At 45.5% G+C, this 14875-nt stretch overlaps 1 protein-coding gene across 5 annotated transcripts in view; it reads left to right on the forward strand.

Moving 5' to 3' along the window:
• LOC147424228 (protein ZINC INDUCED FACILITATOR-LIKE 1-like) overlaps nucleotides 1-14875 on the forward strand; it is an 88874-nt gene that overhangs the window by 33123 nt on the left and 40876 nt on the right. The window lies entirely within an intron of this gene.

Raw genomic sequence — 14875 nt, forward strand, 5'->3', positions numbered from 1 at the left:
TTTTTTGTTTGTTCATTTTCAGCATTTTAATTTTGTAACTTTGGGGGGTCATATAACACTGGTACCCTCCCCAGGCTCATCACATTAGTAAACTCCCTTTATAATACTTAAGCTAAAGGTCACTAGGGTTAAGCCCACTAGAAAGCCCTAGTACATTTCATACAATGTTGCCTAAATCGGATTAAGAACCTAAGTAACCATTGCTTATTAGGAAGGCATTCCCCATGGTATTAAGAGAAGGTTTCTAATTCCTAGTGGTCAAACTCGCTTAGTCGGACTGCTTGATTTTTAAACCTAGACAACTGATTATGACAAAACATTACATTGAATTAAATGTTTGATACTAAGCAAATGCGCTGAATATTATGCTACCAATCACAATCAAAGCAGACAAACATAGATGCAAAAAGATAAGGGGCAATGCTAATGGACATAAAACACCTGTTTGTGTTGATGGTCGCGCTTGATCTGAAGGTTCCATGAAGGTCCAAATCCTATCAATAGCAACACGCTCCTGTACACACTAGGAAACACAAACAATACCTCTAGGAGGCACATCAGTGGGAAAAGAGAACTTTTCTAATCACTCAACTCTAAAACAGAAACACTCCTATCGTACTAATCTTACCTACTCTCCATCACTCAAGTGATGAGGATCAAAGGTGTTTTATGACATAGGTTTCTGTTTCACTGTACCAGATGTGACATGTGTAGGTCTGAGTCAATGTTTTGACTTTTATTGTGCATACTCGTTTGCTAATTGCTCTTGCTCTTTATTTTTTTGTCTTTTGTGAGTATAAAGCTTTATATGTACATTCCCTAAGATCGGAGATTAAGAGGTCAGGGAGAAAGGTTGAGAGGGAAGCAAGTGAATGATGGATGTCCACAAACACTCCCCCTTCCTTGGGTAGATCATACCATTTGAAATGAGCTTGTCACCCTTTGAAACCAATTGTTCCAGTTGGTAATAGGTGAGGATTTTTGCCAGTAGTTTTCTATTACCCTAGGTGCCTCGTCAAGTTGCAAGGGTGGTAAGGTACTCTCCCAGGATCGAACTTGAAGTGGTTCATCAGGTGATTCTTGAACACTGGGAGGTGTGGATTCTTTTGTAGCTTCATGGAGGTCCACAACTATAGATGGAGACTGTGTAGAAGCTTTTACCTCTATGGATGTATTACATGAGGAGCTAGAAGCTTCATGGGACTCCCCCCTTCCTGAGCTAGGTGGAACAAATCGTTCTTTCTTTGGTACCCAAACTAGCTCGGGAGCGGGTGTGTAGCACTCTGTGATTTTTTTCTTTTCACGATCATTGATTCGTTTTGGAACTACGGGATTGGGCTCACTTGGGTCAGGTGATAGGTAAGAGCACAATCTACGTTTTGGAACCCAGATTTGATCATTTCCTTGATAATAGCCTTGGGCTTCCAATAGTCGTTTAGGGATCCATCGCAACATTTTCTTACTTTTCTTGGAGCGAGTGGTACGTTTCTTACAAGGCTTTTGTTTTTTAGCACTAGCTATGGTCACTAAAGAAGCTTTAGGGACCCACTTGTATGTTTTCTTCGTTACATTAGGATGAGTCTTGTCGGAAGCGATATGCATTGCTTGTAGCATATTTAAGGGTATAGGCATTTCATCCCCCTCAGGTGTTACCCAGGTCGTCCCCCTATTTCCCCAAGTGTCTATGGTTGATGCTAGGTGGACCCAATCCACATTGTCCGACTCAGTCATCCCAGGTAGGATATCCATATAAGGAGAATCTTGGCCAATGTCTGTATCCTTCTTACAAGTGTAACAATATTGTAGTGGGGCCGAGAGAACTGTGGTGTCAGAGCGATGATCAATAATGGTTTTACTCCCCAAGGGGTGTACCTTACCAGTCACCAAATCCACTCTAAGGACAGAGTCTTGGAATTGCAAATAGACATGATTTTTAGACCAATCATGAACCATTTGTGCTTCCCTCATGAATGGTCGTCCTAAAATCATTTCATATGACATAAGGTGTTTAGAGAAATCCATTACAATGAACGTATGTCGTACCTTGTGTCCTAAAACTTTGATCTTAAGATCCTTGAGCATCCCCATAGGTTTGGCTATGGTACCATTTGCCATCTTTACCACAATGTTAGTAACACTGAGGCGGGGTTTTCCCATGGATTCCCAACAATCTTTTGTAACGATGCTAACTCCCGCACCACCATCAAGAATTCCCTTTATAGTTAATCCCTTGGTAGTGATGGGTAGGGTCGCATTAGACTCGTCGCCTTCAAAATACTGCCCTAATTCGTTTATGGGTACCTCGATCACAGACTCGTGTCCATCTAAGTCAAGTGATTGCACACGATTTTCCTCATCAATCATAATCGAGTCAGGCCTATTTGGTTGCGCAAACTGCGGTAATCCCGTTCGTAGCTCTCCATTAAGGAATGCTCGAAGTGCAAGGAATAACTCAGATCTCCATACAGCTTTGCTATGATCGTGGTTCGAACCTCAGAAGACATGAAGTCCACTAGTTTGGCAACATTCATTGGCGTTTTGCAGGGTGTAGGTCCTTGACTAGGAACTGGTGAGGATGGAATCTCATATTCCTCAATGGGATCAGGTATTCCTTCGTTAAACATCCTTTCCAACAAGAAGGGTGTATGCTCACTTTCTGATGTCCCGTCCTCACTCCCTTCTTGGATGATACTAGATATGGCTAACGGTCTATGGTTCATGTGGGGTGGATGAACTTGCGTGGGAAACACTGTGTCATGAATTTTGACATGCATGGGTTCTGGTTCTAGTTTTAGTTTCCTTTGAGTCTCCTCCACTAAACCTGTTAGATGTTTCACCTGCTCAATCTCGTCTACTGGGTTTGGGTACGTCCCAATCTTCTTTTTACGATTCTTCCCTTTTTGCCCCTGCGGTTTATCTTGGGGGTCTTGGATTGGATTTGGAAACACTTGTGGTGTTTTCAGAGGCTCTTTATGATTTTCTCTTATTCGGTTTTCATTTGGTTCCATGTTACGGTTTTCTTTGTCGGTCTTTCTCTTTGTGGTATTGGTTCTAGTCTCCATTGTCTCGACTGAATCTGAATCATCCTCGAGGTCATTCATATACACGGGGTCATCTCCTGTTCCTATGTTTGTTTTGGAACTTAGCTTTGAATTTTCCGTATTCTGCGACTTCTTCCTTCGTGTCTTCTTTTTCTTTGCTTGGATAACTGACGCGGTATCTCTCTCTTCGAGGATATGGCCTGGCCCTTGAAGCATGGACCGTGTAATCGCATAAGCGGGTGCGACGGGTGGTATTGGCGATGTCACACTAGCAATTTCGACCAAATTCAGGGGTGTGATTTTAGGCGCATTTGGGTTATAGGGGCATTGGGCAATCAAGTGATCTATGCCACAACGATTACATGTGAGTATTGGCATTGCAGACGTGCTCCCTTGATTCATTTGCATCTGTGCAGCATTCTTTTGCAGCCTAATAGGGCACTCCGCTGCCCGATGTGGTCCACCACACTCGTAGCATTGAAGAGGTGGCCTCCTAGCCTGGGTGTTGATATTTTGACCTCTGGATGCGAGAGCAGCAGCTTGATAAACCGGCTTGACTTGCCCCCAACAATCTTCCATGTAGTATATAGGACACTCTTCCAATGTATCAAGTCCGTAGGCAATACTAGTGTCTATTTCCTCCTCACAACCATCTGCATAAGCATTAGATGGCTCGCAACCCACTTGGTTCATAGGGGCGACTCTTGGATACGGGGGCTGCGGTCCTAGCACAGGAGGTGGTAACGGTGTAGCTTGTACAACATTTTGAGATCTAGGGACCATGTGTTGCGGTAGTTGCTCAACAGGTGGAGCAGGCATCAATACAGGAGCTCGAGGTGCATCTGTCCAGGCTACAGGTGGTCTATTTGCCATCATACGTTTGATCATTAAACAATCCTTAGCTTGGTGACCATACCTACCACATGCGTTGCAAGTTCCATTAAATTTTACTCTAAACGTAGGGCACTCACTAGTGCTATGTGGACCTAAGCAAATGGAACACCATTGTTGCTCCCTTCTTGGATACATGTGACTATTTTGAGGGGGTCGATTATCCTTAAGAGATTCTTGGATTGCCTTGGTGAGGTCTGTCAAGAATGTCTCAAATACCTTTGGCTCATTGGCAATGGGCTTTGCAGTCATGGGTTCATACTCAATGGTTGTGAGCTAGTGGATCTCGTGTCAGTAGACACCCTCATGCCTGCTATCATCAAGTTGTCCTCTAGTTGGATTGCATTGGCAGTGACATCTTCCCAGGTTGTGATACCTCTAATCACTAGTCCACTATAGATTCCTTCATTCCTCAACCCTCGAATGAATTGATCAAGCAGTTGGTTATTGTTGAAGCGCTCATTTACAGAGCAACGAGAGTTTAAGTGCTTTAGACGACTAATGAAGTCCCTTACTGACTCTCCTTCCTTACGTTCGGCCTTCTGTAGCTGAGATGCTACACCCCAAAGCACACCTCGTATGTACTCCTTTAGAAACAACCTTCGAAGGGTAGGGTAGATTGTTTTCTCGTCCACCCTTAGGGTCCTATATCAATCTCCAGCCTTCCCACTTAATGTCAAGCTTAAGGCATTGCACTTATGTAGTTCGTTGCGTTCCCCTAAGGAATCACATACTTGTTCAAACACTTCAATGTGTTTCCTAGCATCTTTGTCTCCATTGAATTTTTGCGTGAGTTTGGCAATTTGTACTGCCTTACTTCTAGGCTCTCTATCAGATGCGTGACGCATATTTTCCGCGATAGATCGACCTATGGTTTGAGCAAACGCTGCCAAGTCACCTATGTGAGGAGGTAGGGCCGGTGGAGGTACTCTTGGAATCATATGTGGGAGAGGGACGGGTGCCGGTCTTGGCATATGTGTGGATGATGCAGGATATGGAACATAACCGGGCATAGGTCCACTCGGATAAGGGCTAGGGAGCGGCACTCGAGGAGCGTAAACAAGTGGTACTATTGGAGGTGTGGGGGCCATGTGTGCATAAGGGGCTAGAGGCACATATGGTCGAGGCCCCATATTAGGTACTACGACACTAGGTAGTGGCACTGCGCTAACCGTAGATGTCATCGGTACATTCTCTGTCAGGCTTATCCCTGGAGTGAGCACTGTGTTTTCCTTGATAGAGGGTTGAGCCAAGTTAGGGAAGCTAAAGTTTTCGCTCGGAGGCTCAGATTGCATAGAGACCCCAGGTGAAATGACGTAAGATGGGTCCACGGGGCTCATTAGAGGAGTCTCCGTTTGTGATAGAGTAGGCTGTTGAGCCTTGCTTGTATCCAGAAATCTCATGGGGCCAGTTGAGAGTATATTTACCCCTCGGTTTTGCCTTTCTGATTGAATAATGCCATGGATAACATTACAGATCATTTTCTGTTGATCTTCGATGCTCGTGGCACTAGAGGTGGATTGTACAATCTCTATCCATCCTACATGGTAGGCGTGGCCAGAGTGTAGATCCGTCAACACCTCAGTGTGGAGGTCGTATGTCCAATGATCATTAATGAACAATCCTTCTAGAGTCGACGTGTTAACGGTTTCCTGTGAGGTAGAAGCAATGTTGCTCCCCGTGGTTTTACTTGTCACCAACGGTACTCTAGAGGGAACTTCTGAAGGAGGCAGCTCAACAGGGCCTTCTTGGTAAGAAGTTGGTAGGATATCCACATGGACACTCTTTGGGGGTGTGGGGTCCACGTGCGATGTGAAAGGAGAGTCCACTTCCCCACCCCCTTCGTGTGCTTCATTTGCATCAGGTTCTGAGCAAGTAGCTCTACCTAATGTTTCCATGAAACGACTAAACATACTAGTACTAGGCTGTGGAGCTTCGGGAGGTGCATGGCCTTCTCTCTCAGTGTTTTGGGTAGGGTATGCTTCCATGATTTCTGAGTCGGAGGAGGAATCACTAGCGGCTATTTTAGGGTCTTGGGTGGTGCTACCTTGTGTCCCCGCTGAGGGTCTAGAGCCTATCGTGGATGGGTAATGGGTGTCTGTATGAACAGAGGCACCCTCAATATGCTCGTGTTCTAGCACCCGCCCAGAGCGTAAGTGCATGTGCTTTTGATACCCTAAGGTGTCAAAAAGCTGCTCTAGGAGGCCTTGTGACTAGTTTTTAGCGTGTTTTTTGTTTGTTTTTTTGCTAGATTTTTTAGAGCGTGTCGTGGAATGGGCCGTGTGATAGCTCGAAACGAGCGTATCGGTCAGAGGGTCGTGCCGTGCTTTACAGCCCTCCGTTTGGTCACTCTATGCCCTCGGAATCCCTAAAACTGTCAATTTCCAATAGGGAACTAGGCCCAAACTAGAAAGTCTAAGGGTGCAAGTGGGAAGAGAAAGGAGGAGAGTGGAGGACTTGTCCCACATGCTCTCATTCCCTCTTGAGGGAGTAGGGTATATATATAAGAGTGAGTCTAGTATATATCATAAGACTGAGGACTGAGGCCTGGGCCTGGGCTTGGGCTTGGGCTTGGGCTTGGGCTTGGGCTTGGGCTTTGGCTTGGGCTTGGGGAAATGATCCCGATCCCGATCTATCTTTTATACAAACCAACCCGTCCGTTTTTATACTCACGTTTTTTATTTTCGAAAAATTTATCTTCCCCCTCACCCGTGTTTTATTTTCCGTTTTTTTTTTTAAAGAAATAATTTTTTTTTCCAGAAGTTTTTTTTTAAAAAAAAATGCAGAAAATACAGAAATTGAAAACGCAGAAATTGAAAGTGCAGATATGCAGAAATTGCAGAAATTGAACAAACGCAAGAAATGCAGAAAATTAAAAAAGCACAGAAAATGCAGAAAATTGCAGAAATTGGAACTTGACAGAAAATTTAACACAGAAAACGCAAAAAATTACAAAAATTGAAACTTGACAGAAAATGCAGAAAATGCAAAAACGCAAGAAATGCTAGCTGTGCAGTGCAAACCAGAAAACGTAGAAAACGCAAAAAAAAGAAATCTCCACACAACTACACACACTCATTCCCTGCCTTTCCTATGATAGAGATTGCACCACAAGAAAGCGTAAAGTACTAACCGAGCTTAGTGTAGGGCATATCCCCGGCAGCGGCGCCAAAAATGTGCGCTCCTTGCCGCACTGTCGAAGCAAGGGACTTGCCAATACACCGTGTACGAGCCGCAGACGGCTCCAAGCACACAACAAGCCTAAACTAGCAAGCTCAAGAGAGCAAAGGGTGTGTCACTCACCGCTCTACGCTCGCCTTCGTAATGGATTCCTCGCCGCGATGAAGAAGAAGCTGCAGTCGTGCCGCGCTCAACCGCTTCGCCGCCGTCGTGCCTTCGTAATGCTCGATCGCACACACACTCTCCCTCTCTCTCTCTCTCTCTCACATACACACACTCACACGGAGGTGAAGAAGAAGAAGATGGAGATGGAGATGGAGCAAGAGCACTCTTCTATTGCACAAATGAGAGAATGAGTAAAAATTAGGTTTAGTTGGCTTTTATATGAGCTCACCCCATTCACACTTGGGCGCCCATGCTTAGCCAACTAATCCCTTGAATGTCCCAGTTAGAGTGCGCCTCTCATCAGCGATCACTCTTACCCTTTTCCTATTGGTCCGACAAGCCCGGTACCTGACTCTACCAAATACATAATACACGTCCGTCGTAGGTGATAGGGTGTCCGTGAGCCGTGAGGGTTAACAGGAGCCAACATGCAAAATCCGACCGAGGAGCCTAAACCCTAGAAGTAGTAGAAGAAGCAGAAGCAGGTAGAAGAAGAAAAAGTTCTATCCAACTTGCAGGTCCTCGCTAAGCAGGCCAAGCAATTACAGAGTTTCAAGTCATAAGTTTACCAACTTATGGGACCCCATGTGATGGGGCCCAAGTGACCTAAAGAGGTTAAATAAAGTATGTCACATGTACATCTAGCCCTATGTGCATGTGGACAAGCTACTTCAGGTCTATGGTTCTGGTCAGCTTAGGAAGTGTTCTGGCACCTTTGTGAGCCTGTGCGCAGGTCGTGCATGTCCAGGCACTTAGAGTAGTTGCATATCGCACACAGCATGACAGTCAGTACCCATCATGAGCATTTTACAGTGCACAGAACCCATTTTCCCTATTTATCCATTTTTCACTTATTATTTACTAAGTGACTTTTGTTGGAAAACTTTGTAAAGCAAATTTGCTAATCTACTATAAATAAAACCTAGCGCTAGCACTTTCTTGGAAAAGAGGCAACAGAAGTTCCAACAACTTGCAGTGCACCTTCTCAGCAAGACCGGCAGGAGGCCTAGCGCTTCCAGCCAACAGCAAAGCAGATAGCATTTTTGGCTACAGATCAGCCTAGCGTTTTCTGCTACAGATTCAGCCTAGCGTTTCAACAGATAGCAGATTAGACTTGGCGTTTTTGCTACAGTTCACCTCGCGTTTTTCAATTTGCAGACTCAACCTAGCGTTTGCAGATTCCGGCGTCAGATCAGCCCAAGCACATCGGCGTTTTCAGTTTTCAGCACTTAGACACAGCAGATCAGCCCCTAGCCTCGCAGATCTCACTTACCCGCAACAGATCCTTGTCGTACCGTCAGATTCAGCCCGTTGTCCGCAGATTTCAGCATCTGCGTTTTCAGCGTATCATCGTCCTCGCCGTCCTCACCGACACAGTGTCAGAATTCAGCATAAGTCAGCGTTTTGCAGATTTCAGACCTAGCGTTTTCAGATTTCAGCACGTCGTCATCATCGTCATCATTGTTGTCGACATCATCAGCAAGTGCATTGCATCTAGACCATTGTACCAGATTTGTGCAATAAATAGCATAGACCTCTCTCGCCATAGAGAGGGGGGCCCTTGGAGGAGGGTTTGAGAACCGTCTGGTGTCGTATTTCTCTCTCTCTCTCTCTCTCTCTCTCTCTCTCTCTCTCAGTCTTAGCACCTTCATTCACAGTGTTTCGTTTGTGATCATTGCACTCTCTTACTAAAGGAACGGAAGGCTCTCCCTTCCGTAAGTAAAATGAGCATAGTTCGGAGCACTCATCTTGAGCAAAGTTCAACATTCACTTCCGCTGCACCTTACATTGGTATCAGAGCTTTGGTAGTGTTCTGTATCACTCAAGGAAAGAACCACAAGAATTTTTTGCTTGTTGCGGTCGCACGTAACCCAAGTTCACTTCGGCGTGTTTATTCCTAATCGTGTTTTTGAAGAGTGACAGGTAACCCAAGAAAGAAGGGCTTGGCCCTTGTTCCTCTTTTCACTCATTTGAGAGCGGACCGTGCACTTAGCGGCCGGCCAATCGACGTGAGGTTGGAAAAACGCCAAAGGGTGCGCTCGCAGGGAAGAGTCGAGCTGGGGTAAGAGAAAAGCCTTCTCGAACACAGATTGCAAGCTAAAGAACTCAAGAACCTCAAGAACCTCAAGGACCCCAAGAACCTCAAGAACCTAAGTTCCTCGCGAACTTAAGTACCCAAGATCTGAGTGTATGGTCATCACCTGAAGCGGAATGGATACTTTGCATGAAGATAAGGAGCATAGAGGTGGCGAAGAAGAATTTTCCCCACTAGGAGGTTTTTCCGACCCTCCCTTTTTCCCATCTACGCCACGGGTTGTACCAAATCCTATGGAGGCTTTGGTCAAGACGATGATAGACATGATGCTACAACAAGAGGTGCAACGCGCAACCTTAGATCGCCAACGTGATTAAGTGCTCTTGGCGCCGAAGAAAGAAAGGCAGCCTTGGATCGTGAGCGCGAAGAAAGAAGGGCAGCTACGGAGCTTGAGCGTGATCAGGCACGCGAAGCTCAACGCATAGCGGCCGAAGAAAGACGAGCGGCCTTGGAGTTAGAGCGTGACCAACTTCAACGTATGCAATAGTTGGTCCTACAGGTACTCACCTCGAAGTCCGAGCCGGTCAAAGATGTGGGCAGTTCATCAGGTAGCACAAGCAGACATTCGGACTCCAACAATCTAGTCACTAAGTTGATGTTCAGTAAGTATGACGATAAGATGGATGCTACTATTATTCATTCTTGGTTGCATCAATTTAATGCTTACTTTGCGACAACTAAGAAAACAGAAAATAGCAAGGTTTTGACGGCAGCCTACCTTGCCGGTGATGCCATTAATTGGTATCACGCATGGCAAGAGGCACAGTTGACCGCGCACTTAGAAGAAGCCGAAGAAGGCATGCCCCTTTCCTTCAATTGGGCCGACTTCCAAGATAAGCTCAAGGCGCGGTTTATGCCTCCTCAGTACGTAGCGCGGTTGAAAGACGATTGGTGCAGTCTCAAGCAAAATAGTATGCCAGTTATGTCTTTCTCTAGTCGTGTTTTACAGCTCGGCACCCAATTATGCAAATCGGATAATGAGCGCAAAGAGGCATTCCTTTATGGGTTGGACGAGTATATCAATTTGATGTCGAAGTACTCGATCCAATAGATCTCAACAAGGCGGTAGTGATTGCTCTCGCATAGGAGATGAAGCACAACAAAGGAAAGCCTAAGGAGAGTAAGTCTTCTTATAGTACCTCTCAGACTCCTCATAACCCACAGCACGGTAAGAATGGTAAGAACGGTAACTCTTCTAGCCAATCTTCCTCTAATCCTTTGGAAAAGAACTCTCAAAATGAATCTAAGGGTAAAACTAAAACACGTGCTAAACCTAAGCTAACCCCGGATGAAAAAGCCAGACAAGGAATTATAGGAGTATACATAACAGCAGAAGAACGAGTCATTTATGCTAAGGAAGGTCGTTGTTATCAATGTCATGACAAGGGTCACATTAAGAAGGGTTGTCCTAAGACAACACCACCTAAAGAACCCAAAGCACCAACAACTACCACAAGCACTTTAATGAACCAATTTGAGTCTCCACATGTTTCTGAGACACACATTGATGAGTCTCTCTTTAAATGTTATGATCATGTGAAGGGTCAGCGTTTTGTCATATTGTTTGATTCAAGCAGTATGCATGATGTGATTGGTGCCTCTCTTGTAGAGAGAGCCCGCCTAGAGGTTAGCCGGACGACTCCTCTCGAGGTGTCGGGCTTTGCTCCTGGTATGGACTCTCTCATCACGCAAGAGTACCTAGATGTGTTATTCAGTGTTCAACAAGCTTCCTTCCGCAACAAATTTGTCGTTTCTCCTCTCTCAGGATGTGATATGATTTTGGGCATTAGATGGTTTCGTGAGCATAACCCTCTCATTGATTGGGCCGGCAATACTCTCACTCTAAATGCCAAAAGTGACTCTCCCATGATCATTCGTGGTGAGGAGGGTCTGAATTCTTTGCCTCTCATTTCTCGTGTGCAGGCGATGCGTGAATTACGAAGAGGAGCACAAGCGGCATTCATCTATTTCTCTCCAGTTACCCAGAGCATTCAGGCTCCAGAGAGGTATTCAGCTTTGTTTACCAAGTTTAAGCATCTCTTTTTGCAAGATGATCTTCCACCCCGCCTCCCTCCCGAGCGGCTGGAGGACCATAGCATCGAACTCATGGAGGGGGCACAGCCAGTTAGTAAGGCTCCCTACCGTTTGAACAAGACTCGGGAAGAAGAGTTAAGAGCGGCAACTCACGGAGTTGGTGGCCAGAGGATTCGTACGTCCTAGTGTAAGTCCTTTTGCTGCTCCTATTTTATTTGTTCGCAAGAAGGATGGTTTGTCTCGGTTGTGTGTTGATTATAGGGCATTGAACAAGATGACCGTCAAGAACAAGTTTCACTTATTATTCAATAAGTGACTTTTGTTGGAAAACTGGGTAACGCAATTTTGCTAAGCTACTATAAATAAAACCTAGCGCTAGCACTTTCTGGTAGAAGAGGCAACAAAAGTTCTAGCAAGCACCTTCTCAGCAAGACAGGGAAGAGGCCTAGCGTTTCCAGCCAACAACAGAGTAGATAGCGTTTTTGGCTACAGATCAGCCTAGCGTTTTCTGCTACAACCTAGCGTTTCAATGGATAGCAGATCAGACTTGGCGTTTTTCAATTTGCAGACTCAACCTAGCGTTTGCAGATTCCGGCTTCAGATCAGACCAAGCACATTAGGGTTTTTAGTTTTCAGCACTTAAGACACAACAGATCAGCCCTAGCCTCGGAGATCTCAACTACCCGCAACAGATCCTCGCCGTACCGTCAGATTCAGCTCGCTGTCTGCAGATTTCAGCATCTGCGTTTTCAGTGTATCGTCGTCATCGCCATCCTCGTCAACACAGTGTCAGAAGTCAGATGAGCTATAAGAGCGCCCAAGTGCCATTCCCCCCCCCCCGGGGGGGGGGGGGGGTGTCAACTTCACCTAAAAAGGGTTGGGAGGTGCAAACGGGAGACATCACCAACCTCAGCGGACGCCACCTATGAGCCGACACCCTCCCAAGCGGGTATGGCATTTCCTAGGGGGAAACCGTCGGGTTTCAAAGGCAGTTTAGTGAGGTGAGCGATAAGTTACCTAGACGAGGCAACTCCAAAGGGAAGACCGAAGCAAGTCCCGCAGTACCTGGGTCTTTGAACAGAGGTACTTGGTCGCTGTCACGCCCAAATCCAAGTGGCGAAGTGGGTCTCTCAAGGGATTAGTCATGGCCCTAAGAGTGTAGATAATTCTGAACTCTCGTAGTCCAGAGGAAACTAGTGACAAAAGTGTCTGCCTTCGGTTTCTGGGTGTATAGTCCTGGTCGTTCTTCTTGTATACCTTTTGGTGTATGAGGTGAGCGGCCGGGTGTGCCCTACCCGACTCCAAAAACAAAACAAAAAAGTGTCAGAAGTCAACGTTTTGCAGATTTCAGCCCGTCCTCGTCGTCGTCATGATTGTCGTCGACATCGTGAGCAAGTCCATTGCATCTAGACCATTGTACCAGATTTGTGCAATCAATAGCATAGACCTCTCTCGCCATAGAGAGGGGGGCCCTTGGAGGAGGGTTTGAGAACCGTCTGGTGTCGTATTCTCTCTCTCTCTCTCTCTCTCTCTCTCTCAGCACCTTCATTCATAGTGTCATTCACTTTGTTTGTGATCATTGCACTCTCTCACTAAAGGAAGGGAAGGCTCTCCCTTCCGTAAGTAAAAGGAACCCTTGAGCATAGTTCGGAGCACTCATCTTGAGCAAAGCTCAACATTCACTTTCGTTGCACCTTACAAAGTAGGACCCACACACACAAACCCAAAGATTTGCGTGGAGCATGATGACGTGGCAGCTGTACGAACGTTCGCGTTTTGCATTGACAGTGCCATGTGGCAGATAGTATGGATTTTCGCATTTTACGTTGATGACGTGGCAGTTGTACGGATTTCCGGGAAACACGATGATAGCTTCTAGCGTCAGCTTTTGGGACCATACGCTTTTAGAGTTTGATTCTTTTCATGTAATTGCTTTTCATAGGCCAAGGGCCTTTAAATTGGCAAAGGGCTCAAACTCTAGCACTCTTCCGGGTGAAGGTGTAGAGCGTTGGTACTGGCATTGTACTGAGTTAAAGCAATAAAAAGAAATACCGAAAGGGGCGCTAAGGTTTGAGGCAAGTGCTCTCTTGGGGTGGAACTCCGTCAATCTTCGTCTTGTGTGTCATGCATCTCTTTCAGTTCAATTGTTATTCGAAGTGCTTAAAGTTGTTTAGTCTGTTCTTTTTCGATGGCACGTGGTGCTTGTCCTGTGACATGGACCCACACACACAAACCGAAAGATTTGCGTGGAGCATGATGAGGTGGCAGCTATATGGACGCCCGCGTTTTGCTCTGACAGTGCCATGTGGCAGACAATACGGATTTCCACGTTCTACGTTGATGACATGGCAGCTGTACGAATTTCCGTGAAATGTGTTGACAGCTTCTAGCGTCAGCTTTTGGGACCAGATGCTTTTAGAGTTTGATGCTTTTCATATAACTGCTTTTCATAGGCTCAACCCTTCCGGGTGAAGGTGCAGAGCGTGAGTACTGGCATTGTACAGAGTTCAAGCAATATAAAGAAATACGAAAAGGGGTGCCAAGGTTTGGGGCTAGTGCTCTCTTGGGGTGGAACTCCGTTATTCCTCGTCTCGTGTGTTGTGCATCTCATTCAGTGCAGTTGTTATTTGAAGTGCTTAAAGTTGTTCAGTTTGTTCCTTTTTGATGGCACGTGGTGCCCGTCCCGTGACAGTGACAAGTGTTTAGTAAGAGTTAAAGTTTGTGTGACAAGTGCCCACACTTGTCTCTTCCTTTCAAATCTTTTTGACAAGTGTCCCATCTTTTGAAAAGTTTGTGACAAGTGTCCCGCCACTTGTCCTCCTTTTGGAACCTTCCTTCTAGAATCTCCCTTCTAGAACCTCCTAGAATCTTCTAGAAGCTTCGATCTTGGAACTACTGAAAACATACGTCAATATGGGTATGGATGAAAGCTCTTTCCGAGTACAAAACTGTTTTACTTCAAAACATGGATTTAACACTTCTATGAGGAGATAAAAGCATTTAATGCATTCAGCCCACATATGCATAATGAGGAATCTTCTTGATCATGCCATCTTATTGATTGTAACTGTCTTTTTTGGCGGATTTAGCCCACACTCCAAGGCATCGACCCTTTCTATGTGCAAGTATGATCCCGATATGCACTAGTTACAAGTCACAAGCGCCGTGCTGGGTTATCTAGGTGGGAGTGTGCACTATTTATGTTCTAACTCACTGCGTGGGTCCAACATAACCTCTGCTACTCATCGGTGATCATACTAAGGTGCACTGTTCTAGCTATCTTGTTTTACAAAAGGAAAACACACTTGTAAAATTTTAAGACTAATAGAAAAAGGATACAAGTGCTTTTCGTTTGGGATGTGACAACACTACAATTAAATTCACCTAAGAACTTATTAGTACCATAATATTACCAAAAGATACCTTTCTAATTCTGTATGTGACTTTTTGATCTAACTCTTGCCATACT

The sequence above is a fragment of the Adiantum capillus-veneris genome, chromosome 26 (assembly GCF_014529385.1).
Source record: "Adiantum capillus-veneris isolate H3 chromosome 26, ASM1452938v2, whole genome shotgun sequence".
Classification (NCBI taxonomy): Eukaryota; Viridiplantae; Streptophyta; class Polypodiopsida; order Polypodiales; family Pteridaceae; genus Adiantum; species Adiantum capillus-veneris.